At 42.4% G+C, this 23,242-nt stretch overlaps 1 long non-coding RNA gene across 1 annotated transcript in view; it reads left to right on the top strand.

The window, feature by feature from the left end:
* Positions 1 to 8,338: 8,338 nt before the first annotated feature.
* The window catches only part of LOC148118849 (uncharacterized), a 33,445-nt gene continuing 18,541 nt past the window's right edge, over positions 8,339 to 23,242 (top strand). Inside the window, exons 1-2 of the long non-coding RNA XR_015735799.1 lie at positions 8,339 to 8,477; positions 19,511 to 19,673. This is a non-coding gene — a long non-coding RNA (uncharacterized LOC148118849). The remainder of the gene's footprint in view (positions 8,478 to 19,510; positions 19,674 to 23,242) is intronic.

The raw sequence follows: 23,242 nt of genomic DNA on the forward strand, positions 1-23,242 counted from the left end.
ATTGTGGAATATTCAGCTAACTGGTGATAACAGAGAGGTCTCGGGCATGGGCTCAGCACAGGAGCCCCTTGTTTCTGAGAGAAGCTCCAGAGAGAAACCTTCTAGAAGGGAGAGTTTGAGCTGAATGTGCAGAAGGAGAGGAGCCTTGTTTCTTAAGTGGAAGGATTTCAAACAGAACAGCAGTGGCTGGGGAAAGAACCACACATCTAAGTGGAGAGGTCTGTCCATCACTGAGATGGTCATGCGGCCCTTGAGGGTTCATAAATCCTACCACGCCTCCATGTCCATTTGATCCACCTTCCCAAGACAACCATTTCATAGTTTCTTCTTTTCAGGAATGGTTTCCTTCCTGTCTCCTGTTTGTTCTCATTTAAAGACCTAGGATTTTTTTTTTTATTACTAAGAAGCTAGTAGCAATTAAGAAGAAATCATTTTCTCAACAAAAATCATCCCCATGCCCATGGGTTCTGTAAGTTGTTAACATGAATAAGTTGTTCTCCTCTCTAAAATCAACCCTTCCCTCATGCATTCAGTTCTACCCACTTCTGCCCACACACGTCACACGTGTGAATGGCTCCCTCTGTTCTCATCACCCCATGCCCGTCTCCAGAACCATTTCCACCCACAGACAACGAGGCTGTAACTCTTTCCAGTTCCGAGTGTCTCTTCTAACCACTTCTGACACTCTCCTAACTTCCCAAAGTTCTTGAGAGCAGTCAGGCAGCCTTGTTGTGCATATTGGCCAGTTAAATGCCACCAAGTGACATGAGTCTCTTTTCAGTCACCGCCATACATGAATTAGTAACTGCGGGGAATTGATTCTACATCCCCCTCAGATACTCAAATCCAAAGACAGCCCTGGCATTAGTTACTTCTCTCATAACTGTGTTAAAATACCCAATAAAAGCAACTTAACAAGGACAGGGATTATTCTGACTTACAGTCTGAGGACGCAGCACAGCAAGGAAGAGAAGGAAGGGCAGCAGAAGTATCGGGCAGTTTTTCCATCACGTCTGCAGTCGGAAAGCAGGAAGAAGTGAAAGCTGGTGCTCAGCTCACTTTCTCCATGACCCATTGGGACCCTCGCCAATGAGATGGTTCTGCCCGCAACGGGGAAGGGGGAGGTATTTCCATACCAATGAACTCAAACTGGGAACTCCATTAAAGGTGTGCCCAGAGGCTGGTCTCCTGGACAACCCTAGGGTGTACAACTCTAACGCCAGTGGGACCTGGGGAGTGGAGCTGATGAATGAAGTGATCTCTGTTCTCCTGCAGTGGCCGGCTTTACTCAGGGCGTCAGGCAATACATAGTCTGAGGATTGATGAGTAAAGCTCAGTCACTAGGGTAAGCTGCACGTGGTGGACAAGCCACATGTGACAAGAACATAGTTTCCCACATAAACAAATACCAATAGCCAGTTGTAAGGAATAATCTGAAATAAATAAACTCACTCCTATCCACTACACATAGGAAGGACATGAAAACATTCCAAGAACAATTCCGCGTTTCTGAAGAATCTGAGGTTACAAGACTCTTGTTTTGTTTCATTTTGTTTGTTTTCTTTTTTGCTTTTTTAAAAAATTTTCTCACAAATACTCAGAATTGTCCTCACATGACTCCATTCTTGGACCATGTTCTGACATGCTAAATTGACAGGCAATGTTAACCATCACCATTCCTTTTTATAAAATGGCATGTCTGCGTGTAACCTGCCATATCTTCCTGTGTGCCCTGCATTATCTCTAGATTGCTTACAATACCCAACACTGTGGCTGCTGGGTAAACAGTTGTTTCACCACACTTTGAAGTATTTTGATCCATGGGTTCAGAACCTACAGCTATAGAGATCCGACTGTATGTCCATAGACGAGACTGCCAGGTCTTTAGTCCACAAGTCCCTCTGTGCAGAACAATACCCGTTGTGCTCAGTATATGCTACTTTTCATAGTGCTATGATCAAAACTGAAAGAATCAACTTAAGCAAGAAAAGAACTGACTTTGGCTCCTGGTTAGTGGGACAGAATCGATGACGGTGGGGAGGGCGTGGCAGCAGGAGCAGTTCCCGGCTGAGAGTAGTGCAGCTTGCTCCCTCAGCTTGGATCAGGACTCAGAGGAGACAGCAATTTGGCACAGGCTGCACTTCAAGGCCAAGCCCCAGCAGCCAACTTCATCCAGACAGACTCCATTGTAGAACAGCAGTTGAGGACATCACGTGTTCAGATGCGTGAGCCTGAGGGGACAATTCAGCCAAATTGTAACAGCCTGCCCCTTGTCACCAATAGGTTTGTGGGTGTTTATTACACAAAATACAGTCGGCCTAATTTAAAACAAAAAAACCCTACTGAGACCTCGGTCTTCAAGTTTCAACATAATTCAAAAGTTCAACATTCAAAGACTTTTCTGAGATTCAAAGTAACCTCTTAACTGGAATCCTCTGGGAAGAAACAAACCACAAAACAACCAACCACACAAAAAAGATTCAGGTTACATACTTCTGATGTACAATGGCACAGAGCAAACATTCTCATTCCAAAGGGAGGAATGATGATCTCACAAGGAAAGATAAGACTAAGCAAATTGAACCCCAGCGGAGCAAACATCAAATCCTGAAGCTCCCTGTTTGCTATCTGGGGCTCTTGATAGAAACAGCTTGGCCCCTCCTGTCCTACTGCCTGTGACACGCGTGGCCTTACTTGGGCAACCTGCACTTAGGGCTTCAGCTTTCTCTAGTGATTGTCCCTCATTGCTGGCGTCGCCAGTACCCTTGGGTCTCTACCACACTTAGGCGATCTTTAATGTTCTGACTTGACAATTCCAGCAGCATTCAGAAGGTAGCTATGGTCTAAGACAACAAGATTTAGGGTAGTGTGTCATACAGCAACGGTAGCCGACACAGGTTTGTTGTTGCTTGTTTGCTCGGTTGTTTGGGGTAGTTTTCTGTTTTTGCACGTGTATGCATGTAAGCATGTCTTGGAGATGATTGACTCTTGGCAAAGGACTTTGTGTACTTCCTCCAGGGTGCAGGCTTGCTGGCCTCAGAAAGTCAAAACCAGGTGACTTCTTTCTTCCCCAAGTTGCCCTGGAGAATGGTGTTTGCCACAGCAATAGAAAGCAAGCTAGGACAGGGTAAGTGCATAAATACACAGTCGATAAAGAAAGTTCAAAGTTCAAAGTGAAGCTCTATAGCTGTAGATCGACCGTGGTACAGAAGTTCATTAAGATGTATAGTCTTGGGTCTGGCCAGGCTCTCTGTATGATTTTTTTTATTTACAAGTTACTTATAATAATTTTTTGAAAAAAGTTAGTATAGGTCTATACAAAGTAAGCTCTCTGGTTTCACAGCATGTATCCATGTATGGGGTTGGGCACTGTATTCATCTTGTGGTTTGATGCAGTTTGAATGACAGCTCATGCAGGTGGAGTGATATTGGAACATTCTGAGTTGCCTTTAAAACTTAGGAATCTTTTATTTATGTGAAGTAAAAGAAGGAAAGAGAGCCCACAGCTATTGAGGAGTGGCTAATGGGCAGGGGGGCAGCAAAACGCGGACACTGGAGTGTGACCATCAGTACCTGGGAAGCAAGGATGGGCTGCTTTAGTTCTCTAAGGAAATACTCTTGGCTGCTTTGTTAAATCCTCACACAACCTGAGGCAAGCAGGTGATATCTGCATATTTTGCAGTTTGCAGAGATCTCAGATTAGGAGAATTCGAGATTAATATTTAAGAAAATAGGTACCCACTCCTGACCTTGGGGGGAGAACGGCAGATGGAAACTGGTATTTCAGGAAGAGAAAAAAAACGCTCCCTAGCGTCCTACTAAGTAATGACATCACTGGGCTGGTGACTCCAGGAGGAGGAAGCGGTGAAGACCCCTACTGAGCGCATTAAACACTGCTTGAGGCCTAAGAAAATAAGACGAGAGGGGGACGAAACAATGCTTGACTGCCTCTAGTCTGGGAATGTAAAACAAAACGTGTTGTTAACGAGGAACTCAGAAAAGGTAGAGCGGAATTGTGCTGACTGAGTTGGTTCGGGGAAACTACTGAGAGGCACACAAATCAGTCCCTTCTATGACTAGAGCAGGAGGTTAGGGCTGAGAGGAAAGCTTGGAAAACACTCACTGAGGAAATGGAGGGTCTCCAGCAAAACACCAGAGAGAACCAGACTGAGGGCAAAGGGCGGAGTCGCGGGAGCAGAGGGGAGTTTCAGTCAGTGGAAGCTGACATCAGAGCCACAGCGGTGAGACATGGGGATCTCCTTATCTGCAGATAGCAAAGTAGTCTAGGCAGCGAAGTCAGGAGATGTAGGCGAATACAGACTTAATACATTCATCTAGCTACACATAAAGTTAGTTTATGAAAATCAATTGTTTAAATTTAAAAAACCATTAAGAATTCAAAATTAAAACATTGATCATTTCCACAGGCAAAATGGAATAGAAATACTTAGCAGTAACTTGCATGAGAACGTTAAAAAGCAGCAGCATGCCAATAAGAGGTGTAAAATAAGATTTGAATTAAATAAATGTGTGTGAATAGGTTAATTTCTTTCAAATTAGTCAGTTATAGTGGAATCGTATTCAAGCAAAATCTCATAGCATTCTGAACGTCGCTGAGCAAACGAGTAAGAATCCTCAGGAAGCCCAATAAGTGGAAGGCAATGAGGAGGAGAGAGTGAAATTATCCTAGCAAGCAACAGCAGAGAATTGGGTGCTCGAATTGACACTGGCAGAAAATCGAGGTGTTTTGTTTTTTTTGTTTTTAGATTTCACCCAAATGTTGAATTTATTGATCAAATGTATTGGAATGTTGAATGTTCTCAAACAAAGCTAACGACTTGTCAGAATCACAGATTCCATGGATTGTTAGGGAGTCTGAAGATGTCTTAGACATCACAGCTGGCTTTGGAGTTTTCCTGCCCTTTGGCCCTCCTGGTCTCTGGATGCAGCCTTCACCCCTTGCTAATCTGTTCCTTCTGGTGGCTTGGGAACCTTAAATGCTGACTTCAGCAGGCTCCTCCCTCAGTGCCCCTGAAACCCTTGTGCTTGGCTTGGCTCCACTCCCCTGACTCTCCTAGATGACAGACCAAGTGTCACCCACCATGTCACCCCTGACACACTCCTGCCCACTCCTAAGCTCTCTTCTCTTCTTCTTGGCAGCATGGAGGACCACCTCTCACCCCTGTTCTCTACCTGACCTTATTTGGAGACTGTTTCTAGGCCTGGATGCCTGACTTAACTTGACAGAGTTCCCTGCAGAAGCCTTCCTTCCCACTGCCGCCAGTGTGGTAATTAGATGTCCTGCTGTGAACGGGACAAAAGCACAGTGCTTCTACAGGTGATAACTGACCCTTGTACTGGAGCCTGATGACAGGAGCGTGCTGTTTAATGCAAATTAGGTGATTCCCCAGCTACTGCCCATCCCCCCCCATATTCTGAACTAACTCTGAACTGTCTCACTGTAGCCCTTTCCAGGACAGCTGTTTCCATTGCATTCACGACTCATACAAAGCTCTCTGTCTACCCCTTGATCCTTGTGGACTGGTGGCCGTAGGGAAGAGGGGATCCCACATGTAACCATGCCTGTTTTCCTGCCAAATCCCCACTTGGAAACCACCTACACCTGATCTATAAAACCTTGTCCTCCTCATGTCCAGTGTTGACCTCTTGAACCCTGCCTTAGGGGGAAACAACCCATGGACATGAATAAAAAGTTTGCTTTAATTAATTGCTTGCTTTGAAAGACCCCCCGATTAGGGGAGACTCTCACTCGAGCCTTGGGATGACGCGAACCCCCCCAGTAACTCACGAGAGACCGTCCTTGCTGCAATCACACGAGGTTTAATGACAAGACGACAAGACGACAAGACGGGGACCAGTGCACTGGGGCTGAGACTCATAACCCACACAGGGGAAGAGTTCGACCCTGAGTGACCGGGAGAAGTAGTTTTTATAGGAAGAGACCACATAACCCAGTAACCCGAAAGGGGGGGGCAGGGAGGGTGTCACAGAAAATTCCGAAAATTCCAGTGATGGTTACAAGGGGGCAACTCCCTGCCTCTCAAGATCATTCACAAGGTCATTTCCTATTCTAAAAGTACCAATGATAATTACTAGGGGGTGATAATCACTAGGGGGAATCTCCCTGTTTCTCAAGATTACTCTCAAGATTACAATCTACCTTTATCTTCAGCTAGTTCCTGAAACCCTGAAATTGGCTAATCTTAGATTTCTGATTCTTCTCTTCCTGCTAGATTTTTGGCTCTGTTTTCCTGCTAGGGGGATCTGGATTTATCCAGGTCTTTCAGCTTTAATTAATTTGACCACGATGATTTGGGTTGGCAATCTTTTTCTTTGCATTTTTAGAATTAGCAGTTAAGCATTAGAGTAGACAATAAACTCAGACAACATAAGATATAGACAAACCGTCTCAGGGAAAGTCATGTTCTGTGTGTATTCTGTCCTATCCTTGCCTCGTTATGGATCCTGCTTGTCTTAGGCAATACCGTCTGATTATGGAAGGATGGATTGTTTGGTTGAAGTCTAGCATATAGGACAGCAGAGGGGTGGCTTGCTGTGAGGTGGTGTTATGCTGGGCAGGATTCAGAGTACATGACGTCTTCATGCTCTTCTGTCCCGTGCAACCAACCACTCTCCTGTGATGCTCCCTGAGTCGTGCAGGGGATGTTACATGGTTAGGTCTTTTACATGTTACATTTCTGCCGCTACAGCCACTTGGAGATCTGCAGCATTTTTAATTAATCCATTACACTGTAAAGACATGGTTTTGAAATCCTGCTTGAGGTGATTTCCTCAGGAGCAGAATAGCTACAAGACAATTGTGGGAGATTTTCTCCCACGAATTATATTTTTAAGAGTAAGTAGGAACTTTACTCATAAATGGCACATAAATTTATGGAGCCTGGTGTCTCCAGCCAGATTTAAACCACAAATTCATTGCTGTTCAATTGCAGGAAAAGCTGGAGTTGTTTGTCTGTTTGGAACTGAAGTGGGAGGAAATACTGTTTAATATCTAAGGTCTCTCTCCCACTTCCTCGCTCTACCTCTCTTTCCCTCTTTCCCTCCCTCTCTCTCCTTTTCTCTCTCCTTCTCTGTCTCTCTCCCTCCTCTTCCTCTTCTTCTTCCTTTTCTCTCTCTCTCTCTCTCTCTCTCTCTCTCTCTCTCTTTCTCTCTCCTCTCTCCCTCCTTCAATTGCTGGCAGGAGCCTCTAGTTCTCTGCTTTGTGTTTCTTCAGGGTAAAAGCGTTCGTGATGAAAAGACAGTCCAGTAAAGTCCATCATAACTGGTCCTGTCTATGTGAGTTACAGCCATGACGTAAAGCATTTCAGTTGCCCGTTTTCTCGTTACCCTTATTTCCTAAACGACAAGCCCAGGCTGGAAGCAATGAGCTATCAAGCAGCAGAGGTAACGTCTGTGCTCCATTTTCACAGCACGGAGCTTGCTATCAAGCACGGGCAAATCAAGCATCAGTGCTCCAAGGTGACAAGCTCATGTTTCCACAGCTCTAGTCAGAGAATCCCAAGTGTGGATCTCTGGGACCAAAGCAGGAATTTACTGCATTGTAATTAGTACATAAAAGCATGTAAAAAATTAAGAATAAAAATTTTGAGAATATCTGGAGTGCCAACTGAGGAGGGGTTTGTGGTCAACTGGATGACAAAGTAGGACTTAAGGTTAATGGATGGTTGTGGTAAGTGGAGGTTGTGGTGAGTAGCGGCCATGTTGAGTGGAGGCCGCGGTGAGTGGAGGCCGCAGTGAGTGGAGACTGCCATGAGTGGAGGTTGCGGTGAATGGAGGCTGCCGTGAACAGGGGCTGTGGACCCGATGGTGAAAGAAGACACGTGTTGAATGGGATCCGTGGGGAGCGAGCAGGGGATAGGAACCTTCACCTATCAGGTTCTAGACCACAAGATGAAGTACATTCTTTGCCAGAATCTTTTGTGAGAAAAATGTAAACTTTAGATTTATATAAAATCTGTTTCTTTAAAAATATTAGCAATTAGCAAATTAATTAATGAGCCCAATACTTTGGAGACCAATCTTTAGCTGACTTTTAATCCTGAGACATGGGACTTTTAGTCTGCTCTTGCCTTCCCAGTCAGTAGGAATCTTAACATTGAGTCATTTCCTAGGGAGAAGCGACATCAGGATGGGCTTGAAGAAGCACACTGAGTGTCTGAGCCCTCGTTAAAGCCCGACTTATGGAAGCATTTGAATTCCGAAACCATTTTAGATAATGTCAAGGAATAGCTGGTTTTCTTAGTTCTGTAATAAAATGCTAACAAAAGAATATTAGTTTTTCAGCCTGGGTAGATGCGTCAGTGGACAAACTCTTGCTATACAAACCAAGGGCCAGAGACTGGATCTTCAGAAGCCACACAAAAAGCTGGGTGGAATGAATGCTACAGATTCACATGCAGAACAGCGAGGCCTCGGATTTCCTTTAAAACGACTCGGTAAGAACAATGCTTGCATAAGAACAGAAAGAGAATATTGGACAGTACGGTAAGATAGGCTGCTGTCCACATACCCACCGTGATACTCCCCCACTCTCCCTCAAACAGGCCTTGGTTCTAGGTTTGAGCCACACATGCCACAGACTCAGACATTCTGAGCTAAGGACAGAGGCCTATGGAAACCGCCAAGCTAGGGACTGAGTATGCTTTGATCGGAAACAGGGTTGAGGTACAAAGAAAACAAGGTCTCAGTCTTCCTCCATCTTTGCTGTCTATTCTACAGGCAGTGTAGAAACACAGACATAAAGCAAAGCCGTTCTTCAGTGTCAAGAGGGACTACCATGTCCCTCTTGTTGACTTAATAAGACTACTATAAACAAAGTGCTGAAAGCCCCAGCTCCCATCATCATATATTTGTTTTCTGACAGTTGTGGAACCAAAACCCGAAATCAAGGCCTGTGACCGCTCTAGAAGGGTAGTATTTCATGCTGCCTCATAGATTCTGGTTGTTGCCAGCAATTTCTAGTGTCCCTTGTCTCGAGGCAAGGTCATCTGTTCTCTGTTAGTATCCCATGCCTTGAGGCAGCATCATTGGGTCTCTGTTAGTGTTCCTTGTCTGAAGGCAGCATCATTGGGTCTCTGTTAGTTTTCCCTGACTTGAGGCAGCATTGTTGGGTCTCTGTTAGTGTCCCTTTCTCGAGGCAGGATCATCGGGTCTCTGTTATTTTTCTTTGTCTTGAGGCAGCATCTTCGAGTCTCTGCTTCTGTTTCAGATTCGATTCACCACAACCTCTACGCTCACCAGAGTCCAGATTTCTTCTTTGTAAAAATACCAGTGCTGAGACTCTCTTTTACCTTAAACCTCATCTCAATTTGATCACATATGCAGAGACCTTACGTACTCGAAAGCAAGTGTTTTTCTGGGAACTGGGTTTTAGGATTTGAGGCGTAACCCATAAGATACAGGCAGAGAGTATGATGTAGCACAGAGACGTGAACAACTGGCAGCCTGGTGCAGGGGTGGAGAATTCACGGAGAAATATGCAAGAGGAAAAACTTACAAAGTAGAAATCCTCCATACCAAGAACAAGAGATCATTTTAAACAGCTATCAAAGCAAGTGTGAAAACATGGCTGCCTAGAGCCGTGGTTCTCAGCTTGTTGGTTTTGTGACCCTTCTGAAAGTTGTATATCAGCTATCCTACATAGCATATATTTATGTTACAATTCATAACAGTAGCAAAATTGCAGCTATGAAGTAGCAATAAAATGATTTTACGGTTGAGGGAGGTCACCACACCATGAGGGGCTGTATTAAAGGGTCACAGCTTTAGGAAGGTTGAGAACATTTGCCTAGGGAATAATGATAATAATTTCTGTGTGGGGAAGAGTAAAGCACGCAGTGTGAGTGCCCTGAGCTAAGAGATTGGAAATGCGGAGTGGTGCCAGCCTGCAGCATGCTCTACAGACATGGGTAGGACTTGATCTTCACCCCAAAGAAAACAGACATATTTCAAGACTGCTGCAAGCCAGGGATGTGGAAGTCTACCTTTGCAGTACATGAGGTTGAGGAGAGGGAGGCAGAGAGCAACTCGGGGAGATCACTTGGTCAGGAGATCAGGTCCAAGAGAACAAGAGCATGGGCCAACGCCGCTGGAAAACAGAGTTAATCAGAATTAAAGAATATGGAAGACTCGTTGTATTTTCTGAATTGTGAAACTGAGCGGGTGATGAGGTCACTACTGATTTCAGGCAGAAAACTTTGAAATTCAGACAGGAAGAGAGGTCAGTTTTGATCTTGCTGAATTGAGGTGTTGGTGGAAGTTTTAGAGTTACTGAGTATGAAGCTGTAAAATTGTCTGCATCCCTTAATGAGGAAGCAGCTGTGTATTACCCAGAAGGCAAAAAATCAGTGATGATGACCTTGGACCTACCTGCTGGAGAATATGGAGCTGTGTGGTGTGCGTAGGAGTCCTTCTGCTTTTTGTTCCATCTGATGTTTTGACTGGGTACACAGTTGGGAAGAAGTAGGAAAATGTTAGCTTGCAGGAATGACACATGCTTATAGAGGATCCTCTGTGGGAGCAAGCGCAGTTTGCAGACTCAGAGAAAGCCTTGGATTTCTCAGCAAATGTTGTAAAAGCCATATGGCAAAACACCCACATAAAACCATTTCCTAAGTCACCACATAAAACTATGTCTTAAGAAGTCATGTAATCCAGCACCTTTACCCATGGTTTGTACAGGTTTCTAACAACATCACTAATAGAATCTTCAAAAGGTAACAAAAGGATACAGGTTTGAAACAATTGCTTCCTACTCTTGAAATCACAGGTAAGGAGGACTTTGCATTACTTGGGGTTGAACTTGGGGTCTTGCACGTGCTGGGCAAAGCCAGGTGAGTTAACTCCTACTGAGCTATATTTCAAGTCCTTTAAAAAAGTTATTTTTTTAATATTTATTTTTAAAAATTTTTTCCAGGCTAGCCTTGAACTCTATAGTCCAGACAGATTTTAAGCCAATGATCCTCCTGCCTCGGTTTGCCGATATTTGGAAATCCACACCTTTTCCACCAGCCTCAGCTAAGTCTAATGGTTTAGACTGCATTGTGGGGAACTTAATGCAGAACTCCAGGTTCAGAAAATGTGTTTCACTTCTCATTGCTTTAGGTTATCCGATTACCTTCTTTGTTTATTAAAAACATCTCTGTTAATATTTCCATCCAGAGCCCTGAGCATTTGTGAGCATTGTGTTACATTGCTAGCTGTTGCTTCCACAATGGCCTATCGCTTTCTTTGCCCGAAGACATAACGCTCTCAAATGGAAATTGTCAAATGCTGCAGGTAGCTGTTGAAAGCAATTAATAAACGCTTAAGTTCCTTCCTGGATGTAATGAGAGGCATCACAATGAGCAGAATTAGCAGATTCAGCTATCTCTTTCTTAAATAATATTTTTGTTTTTCTGGTTTTCAAGGCAGGGTTTCTCTGTGTAGATTTGGAGCCTGTCCTGGCACTTGCTCTATTGACCAGGATGACCTCGAACTCACAGAGATCCGCCTGTCTCTGCCTTCCAAGTGCTGGGATTAAAGGCGTGCGCCACCTGGCAACCGATATTTGTATTTACCTTTAAAAGTGTCATATACGTATGCAATATATTTTGACCATATCTTCCCCCCCAACCTCTGTCCATGTTCCCCTGGGCCCTAAACTGTCTCCCTCCTGACTTCATGTCATCTAATTATTATTCTTGTCAATGCTGTTGCTGCTGTTCCTCTGATCCTATTGGCACTGACGGTGTGTAAGTGGGTGTGGGACCTTCCACTGGGGCATGGACAACATAACGGTAGCCACATCCCCCAAGAGAAGTGACTCTTTTTTTCATCTATTTTTAAACATCTTTAGAAACAAGTTCTAGAATGCAAAGTACAATGTGTGCTTATAATAAAAGAACTTTCATATAACAGCTCCCTGGATGACATACTCCTGAGTGTGACCACAGAGGCTGCAGGTGTGCTCCCTGGGTGACACAATCCTGAGTGTGACAACAGAGGATGGAGGTGTGCTTCCTGGGTGACACACTCCTGAGTGTGACCACAGACGATGGAGGTGTGTTCCCTGGATGACACACTCCTGGATGACCACAGAGGGTGGAGGTGTGCTTCCTGGGTGACACACTCCTGAGTGTGACCACAGAGGATGGAGGTGTGCTTCCTGGGTGACACACTCCTGAGTGTGACCACAGACGATGGAGGTGTGTTCCCTGGGTGACACACTCCTGAGTGTGACCACAGAGGATGCAGCTGTGCTCCCTGGATGACACACTCCTGAGTGTGACCACAGAGGGTGGAGGTGTGCTCCCTGGATGACACACTCCTGAGTGTGACCACAGAGGATGGAGGTGTGCTTCCTGGGTGACACACTCCTGAGTGTGACCACAGAGGATGGAGGTGTGCTCCCTGGATGACACACTCCTGAGTGTGACCACAGAGGATGCAGGTTTGCTCCTTGGATGACACACTCCTGAGTGTGACCACAGAGGATGCAGGTGTGCTCCCTGGGTGATATGCTCCTGAGTGTAACTGCAGATGTGCTAAGTGAAGAGACTCGACCCCTATAGTTTCATATTTAATTAACTTCTTTTCTTTTTTAAAGTTGTGTGTGTGTGTGTGTGTGTGTGTGTGTGTGTCCAAAGGCTGGAAGAGGCCACTGGATTCCTTGTAGCTGAAGTTGTTAAGGGTAGTTGTTATCTGCCTAATATGGGGGTTGGGAACACAACTCTGGTCCTCTGGAAGATCATTAAATGCTCTTAACTGATGGGCCATTTCTCAAACCCCATCCTTTTCTTTCAGATTAAATATACAATTCCATGTTGACTGGTGTCATATTTTTCCAGTGCTCTTCCTGTTTGCCATACACATTTCATATCAATGACCTCAGAGCAGAAATATGGCGGCTGAACATCGGTCCTTGCTGGTGTTTCCGTTTTAAATGAAGATGGGTGAGAGAGGCAGGAACTCCTGACTGGGTTCCAGCTGTGGGAGATTCTGCACTTAAGACAGAGCCAGCAGCAATGTGTGCTTGGGCGTTTTCACATATTTCCCTCATCTTCAGATGTTTAGAAATATACCTTTGTGCTGTGCTTTGACACAGGGCTGATGTTCCAGGAACATTTGGGCACTGGAGTCAAGTGTGCTGGCTGAATGCTGCTCAGCCTCTTCTTTCTGTCGGGCAGAGACACACATTATCCTGAGGTGCTGTTTCTGTCCCTGACATTTGCTATAGTAACCGCAAAACCACCAAGTCACATATTCTTTCTACTTCCGTGCTTAAACCATATTAGATACAGAAATAAAATGAGGGTATTTGTCCTTCCCCACGGGCTCATTTCCCTTGCTGTAATATCGTGACTCAAACGACAGTCTATTGTATATGCCGACGACAATTCTCTCTCAGGTCACCCATCAAGGATGTTTATTTTCATATCTTGGCTATTGTAAATATTTCTGCCCTGACTACCAGAGTGAAACCATCTTTTAAGCATGGCACATTTAGTTCTTTTGGAAGAATGACCACCGGGCATAGAATCTCTGTCATATGACAGGCATATCTTCAAGGTTTTTTTTTATTTTTTAAAGAATACTCATTATTTTCCATACTGGCTATGCCATTCAACATTTCTGACAGCATCACATAGGTTTCCAATTTCTGCACATCCTTTTTATGGTGGGGCAGGGGAAGTGTTATCTTTTCCAATTATTTTCCTTTTATTGAAAATAGAATGCTTTCTCACATAACGTATCCTGATTACAGTTTCCCCTCTCTTGACTCCTCCCAGTATCTCCTATCTCTCCTCTAATCTGGGTTCATTCCCTTTCTGTCTTCCATTAGAAAAGAACAGGGCAATAAGAGATAACAATAAAATATAGCAAAATAAAATATCACTTTGAAGTTGGAGAAGACAAACCAACAAAAGGAAAAGAGTCCAAGAGAAGACACAAGAATCAGAGACCGGCTTGTTCACACACTCAGGAATTGCATAATACACTAAACTGAAAGTGTGTGTGTGTGTGTGTGTGTGTGTGTGTGTTTGTGTTCAGCTATGGGTCTCTGTATCTGTTTCCATCTCTGAAGGAGGTATGAGTATATTGAGTATAACAGATTATCTTTAGGAATTATTGTATCACTACATTTTTTCTTTGTCCTTTTTTTTTTTTTTTTTTTTTTTTTTTTTTTTTTTTTTTTTTTAGGTCAGTGTCATTTGGTTTTCCCTTAGGTCCCGGGGCTCTCTGGTCTTTGGTTCTTGGTCACCCAGGCAATGCCAGGTATGGGTTCCCTCTCACAGTTTTGTGCCACCATCACACTAGCGTACCTTGCAGGGAGGACCCCACTGTAGATTAAAGGGTTTGTGGCTGGGTTGGTGTTTACGTTTGTCTTTTGGTAGCCTGAAGAGTACCTTCCTGTACCAAAGATGCCAAAACATAGTGGTGACGATGATGTCTATATCGGAGCCAGTGTGACTTCTCCATGTTCAATGAGCTGTGGGAGTATCATCTTCAGCAAATGGACCTCACTGTCAGTTTGTAAAGAGCAGTCTATTATTGTTTTGGCAACAGCCAGGATTGTTTGGGGATTCCCATGGGAACTTAGCCATTCTGACATGTGTAATCTTAGTCAGTCTGACATGTGCAATATGAATCTGGCAGGCTTCTCTATGAATCAGGAAATTTCAAAGACTGTTTCACCTCTATTGGCAGTTTGTCAGTTACTTTTTTCTCTATCCTGAAGAATGTCTGATGGAATCTTTCATGAAGCACAAACCCTGAAGGACTGTCTCACCTTCTTTAGGCAACTTCAGCAGTCATTTTTCTGTGGGTGTTTCATGTCCAGTTGATCTATCTTACCATCAAGCAGTCCAGGCAAAAGCAGTTTCTTGTCCAAATGGCTAGCAAACTCCATATGGAGTCTCTTCAGTGCCCATCATCCTCTTGAAGTAGATTGGAGCTACCAGAAGCAGACATGTCTCATTGTTATGAAAAGTCCTAAGTTCTTAAAACATTTTAAATGCCACATTCTTTTAGTCTTTGAAAAGTTTAAAGAAAAGCTATCCATCTAAAATATATCTCTGTCAATCAGGATACCTAACTAACATGGCTAAAAGCTTGACATAGATGATTATTTACTAACCTATATTTCTTAATTATACATTACATTTTTAAATGAGCTGCACAAACACAATACCTTAATCAAGAGCAGAAATATAACATAATAATATTGACCTTAAATTTGTATCAATAAACCAATATCCATACCAATGTAAAGTATTCATCTCCATATCATATCGCTCTCTAAATAAAAATAAAAATTTATAAAAAAATTTGAGAATTTGGACATAGTTCTCTCTAAACTACTTCCTTCTGTTTTGGGGGCTAAAGTAATTTTGGGGTTTGTGGAGACCTTTCAGGGGGTCTTGGCCCATAAAAACACATTAGTCTGGAAGGAATCCACAGGCTCACATCCTCTGTGGAATCAAAAAAAGAACCTTTTTTTCCAAAACAACTTATCCTTAGACCCAAATTCTGAAGTCAAGATACCTTTAAAATATATATGTTGGTTTAGCTTAGCAGTCCCCAGAATCAAATATCTCTCTGTACTTAGCTCAGTCACAGTCAAAAAATTCAAAGAAAACACAATAATATACATAATACTCACTCTCTGCATATATTCCATTTTTACATAGCCTATTTTTCTTTACTCTTTTAATCTATAACTGTCTGTACTCTGTCTCTTTAAAGACTTCATTTTATTTATTTTTTCTATAGCTATTTCTTCTCTTTCCCAAGCCTATGTACATTTATCCAACACTGTGGCCCATTGAGAGGTCTTTTTTATCTGAATTTGGCTTTATTGTGTATCTGCAATCTTTTTCTGACCAGGAGCATCTGAAAATACTAAGGCTGCTTTGCCTTTTGGCTCTGCCCAGCCCAACATTGTGGAGGCATGTTCACTGCCTCTGTGAGCCATGTGTACTGCCCAAGTTCCAGGTATGCAGTGGGTCCATGCTGGGCCACTAAACAGTTTGTAACATGCTGCTCACAAACCCCATTTAAGTGTTCTACCTCCTGAAAGAGTCAGAACTGTTTGTGCTACTAGCATGAACCAGAAAGCCTTCTTAAAGGAGCCGCACAGGTTTACTGCTACTGCTGAGTCAGAAAACCTTCTCTTAAAGAAATTGTGCCTCTGCTTACTTCTAGCAAACAAAGCCCACCCAAAAAATGCTGCTACCAAGAAGCTGTGCTTCACTCTGTTCTTTTGTGTCTAGAATTCCTTTTAAGCTCTCTCAGGTTTTATGTGGATGTACTCAGCCCATGTTGTCTCCAATGTTGTAAATGAATCTTTGTGTGACTGCCCAGGTAGTCAGTTGTCTCTCTCATTTATTGCACATTTTGGAAATTGCTTGATTGTACTTTCTGTTTATTCAAGTAATACTGTTTTTCTTCTCAGGTCTTCAATGGGGTTGAAGACTAGATACTCATAGTTACCTTCCTCTCATGACTTAGTCAAATTATTTCTAATACAAGACTTAGACTCCTAGGAAAGAATAATTATTGAAACCTTTAGTATCTGTTTCTTGTTTGATATTGTTTATGCTGGTTGTAATTCTAATTTTTATACTTGATTTTTTTATTGTATATAGTTTTGTATTAGGCTTAGAACTCTCTTATTTAGACTAAAGGGGAAGGTACTGTGGGAACTCTTTCAGCTTATAGCCTCTAACATACCAGCCCACTTGGACGTGTGTAGTATATAGGAGCAGCAGGCCACTTCCTGCCGCCTGGCTCCCAGTTAGCTTTACCCGAAATAATTACACAGAAACTGTATTCATTTAAACACTGCCTGGCCCATTATATCTAGCCTCTTATTGACTAACTCTCACATATTGATTCAACCCATTTCTAATAATCTGTATCACCACTTGACTGTGGCTTACCGGCATGAGTCTAACCAGCCTCTGTCTCGGAGAGGAGAGCCATGGCATCTGCCTGACTCTGCTTTCTTTCTCCCAGCATTCTGTTCAGTCTATTCCACCTATCTAAATTCTGCCCTATCAAAAAGCCAAGGCAGTTTCTTTATTTGACCAATGAAATCAACACATATAAAGAAGACCCTCCTACACCAGACATGGTCTCTTATACTATGAATGCAGCCACAAAGCTTGTGCTCTCTCTCTTGGCTGCTGGATTTGGTTCCTGTTTCCTGCTCATGCAGAGAACTGTGATCTGTGAGTCTACCTCTAAATAAAGAACCCTTTATCATACTCAATTCTGAAGTAGTATGGGACTACTTTATATCATCCATCTAAATGTTAGGCTCACACTTACCTTATATTGGTTTTGTTTTTAGTGCTGTATCACTGCTTTGAATTTTGTAAATAAATCCATGAGGAAGGACCACCCATATAAGATTGTCAGGGGCCATGAGAGTTCAGCAGGTGACAACTTGTGTCCAGATGTCAACCCACTAGAGAAATGATTATCTGATGGAGGTTAACCCTGTCCAGACAAGGTCTGCAGGACCATAAACTCTGGAAACTGTTGCTCACTTTTATTAAAGCAGCTTTGTGTCTCTCCATTACCTGCATTGCAGTGTGTAATCTCGAGTGATCTGTGTATGTAATCTCATGATTACATCTCAATCCTAGAAGCACATAGATCTGTGGATGGTCAGGAAGATGGCTTTTCATTTGGCTTTATAATTTAATTTTGAGATATATATATATCTCAAATATATATAGATATATATATAGATAAATAGATCTAGCTATAAAGCATGTCCATATATATATATATATATATATATATATATATATATATATATATATATCCCATGAGAATTGTAGACACTTAAAAGTCTGCTTTATTTCTTTTTACTCAGACTAATATCAAAAATAACAATTTCTCCTCAGTCTAACACAAACCGCACACGATTAGTTCACTTTTACCTCAAAGGAAATTCAAGCTAGAGTAAAGCCTTTTTGTAATTAGACCATAAGTTTAAACCTTGCAGCTGTGCACAAGGTCAGAGCTTCAGATGTCCAACCAACGTTACAACACAAAGCCCCCTAAGAAATGCATGCCAGTTATTTGCTTGTCAGTCTGCTTGCAACAGAGCTGTCTCAAAGTTTATCTCACTGGGCACCGACTCCTGCCCTCTGGCCACAGTCTTTGTCCTGTAACCTTGGACCCTTGTGTTGCCATGGTAAATGGCTCAGCTCCTTATCACTTGCTCTAGCAATGTGTTTTTGTCCAATGAGAGATAACTCATTTTTTTTATCACTTCAAAGCTCCTGGGAAAAGAGAGTTTTTAGGCTAGGAGAAGAAGAAGCTAGGAGGAGTTAGAAGTAGGGCAGAAGAATTAGAATAGAATCAGAACAATAAAGAGATTGGCATGAAGAAGTGTGGAGTGAGAGACTCACTTCTTGCCCTCAGATCCCTAGCCTTCCCCTGAATGTAGATTTCTTTCTGAACCCTGAGAGAGCTTGGGGATGACCCTCATAAAAGCTCACGTTATAAGACGTTTTTCATCTATAAATATACCTTAGATTTCATTTTTACTTACTTCTTCTTTAATATATTCCAAATAAATATTCAGTGCCCCAGACATATTTTTACTCATTTGTAAGTCATGTAATTAATTTTTATTGAGGTGTGATCTTATGTATAGCTAGTCTGCCAAAGCCTTTATTAATTCTGAGAATTTAATGTAGATATTTTGTGGGGAAGCTCTTATGTAAATGAGTATTATTCAATATATGTTTCAGGAGCCAGTGCCCATTACTGGAGAATTTACTGATGCTCTGGGTAAGATAAATTTTAACTGAGAGTTGGGAATATTTTTATGAAGCTGACAGAACAAGTGAATGCATGTGCTGAATCTAATGATAAAAACTATGTTTGCATCTTGTATGTCTTCAGTTTCTTTATTAGTTCATCTATTATTTTTCTAAAATATCAGACTGGCAGTTTTGAGAGAATGCCTTTTCTTGTGGTTAGGTTAAAAACTAGTATATTGACAACATGATCTACTAATGACAACATTTGGTCCTTACTTTTCATCTACATGGTATGGCACACATGGTATTTAATGATGTTAGGTTTGCAGTGCATTGTTGAGAAGAAGCAGTACCGATGGCTTGGTTATTAGTTTTCAGCACTGTTGTCTGTTTTCCTCGACACATCTTTTCTAACTTACTGTGGGATTTATGAGGATTTTTCTAGTCTTACCATAAAAGGGATTTTGTATGTACTGTAAGTATTGTTGAATTCCATCAAACGCTTTCCTACTTCTATATAGAGGGTCACCTATCTCATCTTGAAAAGGTTTCTTGCAAATAATGGTGAATTATATTTATGTTTTATGTTGAAATTGTGTTTATTCCTACAATAAAATTTTCTTTATGAAATCTTCATTTAGAAAACTTTTGGTTTTCCTTAGGAGAAAGACTGTTCTGTAATTGTCTGTGATTTCTTGCTGCAGGTCTTCATCAATAACTCTCTATTGACGAGGCGATGGTCAGTACTCCAGCAGCTGTGAACATAGCGTGAATGAAGCACGTGAAAAGTCGTGGATCCCACTCTGAGACAGAGAACACCAAGTGCTGAGAGGAAACATGCAACATTGGTGTGGACAGAGAAATGAAGTGAGCGTTTACAATTTTAAAATAAATAAGTCCCCTTAGGGAAAGCTAAGGAGTTAAGAGAAAGAGTCATGTATGGCCAGGAAGGGTCAGCCAGTTCAGAGAGCTTGAGGTAGCGGGAACTCAAGAACAACAGCCAAATTGAGATGAGGCATTAGTTCAGCATGAAAATTGAAGGGAGATGGTAGGAGACCGAGTGCTGCAGATACTAAGGACATTATGCTGGTGGTTCAAAAGCTTAGCTGTGCTGAAGGGGGCCTGACTGAGTCACAACATGGCAGCTGACATCATGAAGGATGTGGAAAGGAGAAAAATTTACACGGACTGACCAGAAGCAAGAAAGCAAAGATGTTCTTGTCTTGCTTTTTTATTTTATTTTTTTAAATGATCTTTTTTCTTTTACATAACATTCCAAGTCCCTCTCTGTCCCCTCCTCCCACTCCCCCACATTCTCCCTACCCCACACCCATCTACTCCTCAGAGAGAATGAGGCTTCCTATGGGGAGTCAACAAAGTCTGTCACATCACTTGAGGCAGGACCAAGACCTCCCCCCTCCCCCACGTATCTAGGTTGAGCAAGGTATCCCTCCTTAGGGAATGGGCTCCAAAAAGCCAGACCATGCTCTTGGGATACATACTGGTCCCACTGCTAGTGGCTCCACAAACTGCCCATGCCACAACTGTCACCCACATTCGGAGGGTCTAGTTAGGTCCTATACAGGTTCTCCAGCTATCAGTCTGGAGTCGGTGAGCTCCCATTAGCTCGGGTCACCTGTTTCTGTGGGTATCCCCATCATGGCCTTGACTTCTTTGCCCATATCATCGCTCCTTCCTCTCTCAGACTGGACTCCAGGGGCTCGCCCAGTGCTTACTTGTGAATCTCTGCTTCCATCAGATGAAGGTTCTATGATAACAATTAAGGTAATCATCAATCTGATTACAGGGGAAGGCCAGTTCAGGCACTCTCTCCACTATTGCTAGGAGTCTTAGTTCAAGTCATCCTTCTGGATTCTGGGGAATTTCCCTAGTGCCAGGTTTCTTGCTAACCCCATAATGGCTCCCTCTATCAAGATATCTCTTTTCTTGCTTTCTTTCTTATGTGTATATGTGAATGCTATCTGTTTGTGCACCATATTCATGCACTTGCCTGTGGAGATCAGAAGGCTTTGGAACCCCGAGAACTGGACTTACAGGTAACTATGAGTCTCCTGGTATGGGTGCTGGGAACTGAACCTGGGTCTTCTAAAAGAACAACAAATGCTCTGAATGAGCCATCTCTGCAGTCCCCAGTTCTGTTTTACAATACAACTCGCAGGAACTAGCTAGGGTTCCATTAAGTTGGAAGCTCCTTCTAAGAGAAATGTTTCCAACACAGGAACCCTTGGAAGGCAAACCACACCCAAACCATAGGAGACTGACATTATATTTTGTGTCTTGAACAACTGGAATGAAGATATTCTAAGATGGGACAGAATTGGGGATAATTATTCAGAAGAATGGTATACAGTTAGATGTATGTTATAGAATAAAATTAAAAATTGAGGAGTCCTGTCCATATTAATATTCTTTAAGGTTTATATTCAACAGAAACATTAGAATAGTAGAAGAAGACTTATTTGTGACTTATCTTGGGTATGGTGTTTGTACAGTGAGAAAATGTCTAGTTAGTATTTCACCATCGTTAATTTTTAAGCACCGTTTGACCCAAACAGGTTAGGAAGTGGCAACACCAGCTTCCTGTTACATGCCCAGTGCAGGAAAGTAGCGGTTCTGCTCATTTAGTCTCCTGGGTTTCCGGGTATATTTCTACCATTGCTGTTCACAAGCTGAGAGTAACAGAAAGCAGACTGTTGAGAAATAAATGCTTCAGCCTGAGAATGACATGACTCTCAGCTCACAATGTCTGACTGATCCTTTGACAGGGCCTCACCTATCTTCAAGTAGCAGAAATGCCCAGATCATGGAGTCCCCCAAAACCCACCTAGCAGACTGAGTCCTGTATGTAAAGCACAGGTCCTGTGTTCAAGCTGAAGCTTGGACTCCCAGTCTGTCTGGTGCAGGGGTTGAGAGCACAGAGAGCCAAGCCCAGTTGGGGTGGGAGATTTCCAGGGTTCAGGACCTTGATTGGCTGATATTTGTCTGGGGTCTTGGAAAAAGGAGACTAGGTGAGTCCTGGGCTCAGGGATGTCTGGTGATCTTACCTAATCTTATCTAATGGTTGGGATGTCAGGTACTTCCCTTTAGATATTGGCTCTCCCTGGATGCTGTCAGCTAATGGCTTTCCCTGGAAGCCGGTGCTGCCTGCCATGGCAGCTGTGCAGCCTGGGCCTCATGTGTGGCCAGGCTGCCCTGGGCCCCACAGCCAACACTGGTGAACACAGTTAATGCCTCTGAATTGGATGTTCTCTGAGACATTCTTAAAAGTCTGCTTGTGTGTAAAGAAAGCAATATAATGTTATTTGTGGTGTTGGTTATTACCATATCTGTACTGATTTTCTGCTTTAAATTCCTAATACTTTTTATTTATGCCATTGTTGTTTCTCTTTTCTTTGTTGGGATAAGAAATGTGAAAATGAAGGTTGGGTTATTTTAATTGCCACAGTCCTCTAATGCCATTAGTAGATTAATAGTTGGAGAAGAAAGGACTATGCTGTCTGAATAGAAAATGGATTAAGTCCATGAATAATAGTAATCATATTCTCTTGTCTCTTATTCAGATGACTATCAATTATAAATGTTTCTGTATTGAGTTTTCTATTGTGGATCCAAAAGCATTTGCTCTAGGTATCTAAGTAATTTGTTCTTGGGTTTTAATGAGATAAACTAATTAAAGGTAACAAGAATGAACATATGGGGTCCTGATATGAGCTAGGTAGTATTGAAGATCAGCTTCAATAAGTGTACCACTTACCTCTGTAATTAAAGGGTTAAGAAAGAAACCATCTCTAGGCACCCTGAGCCTTTGAGTCAAGAAAGTTTACCAATAACAAGATAACCATGTGCAAGCAGATGATGCTTTGCAATTTACATTCTCCTATGGCTACAGTATCTTCCTAATAAAAGGAGTAGAGGATCTTCAGGGTGGGAATGCCCTTTTGAATTGGACTAGGGTGTGTATTAACAGATTTTAGTTGTATCAAGATCTAAATTTGTCTTATTGAACATGTCAAATCCAAGAACTCTTTGGCAATGTCAAACTTCCCTTGGATAAGTTCTAATCTTCTTTCTAATCAATAGCATCTTATAGTAAACTTAAGTAGTTACAAATGTTAACAGGTCAATAAGCTAAGTCTATCATAGATGTTAATAATAAACACACAATTTGTCAAATCACAATTCTCATAAATCCATTCTAATCAAAATACAATAAAATGTTTCCGTGATGGGCGAAAGTCTAATTGCAATGCTGCTTTTAGGTATTTGTTCCTGTCTCTGAGCAGCCGCAAAAACCCTTAGGCTACCCTCCCCTTCTCTGAAGAGGGGCTTCAGTTACTCTTTGTAACAAGTCCTTTTTTTTTCCCAGAGGGGAAACCTAGGGCCTCAGTTCTCAGGTTCTTTCAATATTTCAACAT

Source organism: Myodes glareolus, chromosome 20 (genome assembly GCF_982192425.1).
Source record: "Myodes glareolus chromosome 20, mMyoGla1.1, whole genome shotgun sequence".
In the NCBI taxonomy this organism is placed as follows: domain Eukaryota; kingdom Metazoa; phylum Chordata; class Mammalia; order Rodentia; family Cricetidae; genus Myodes; species Myodes glareolus.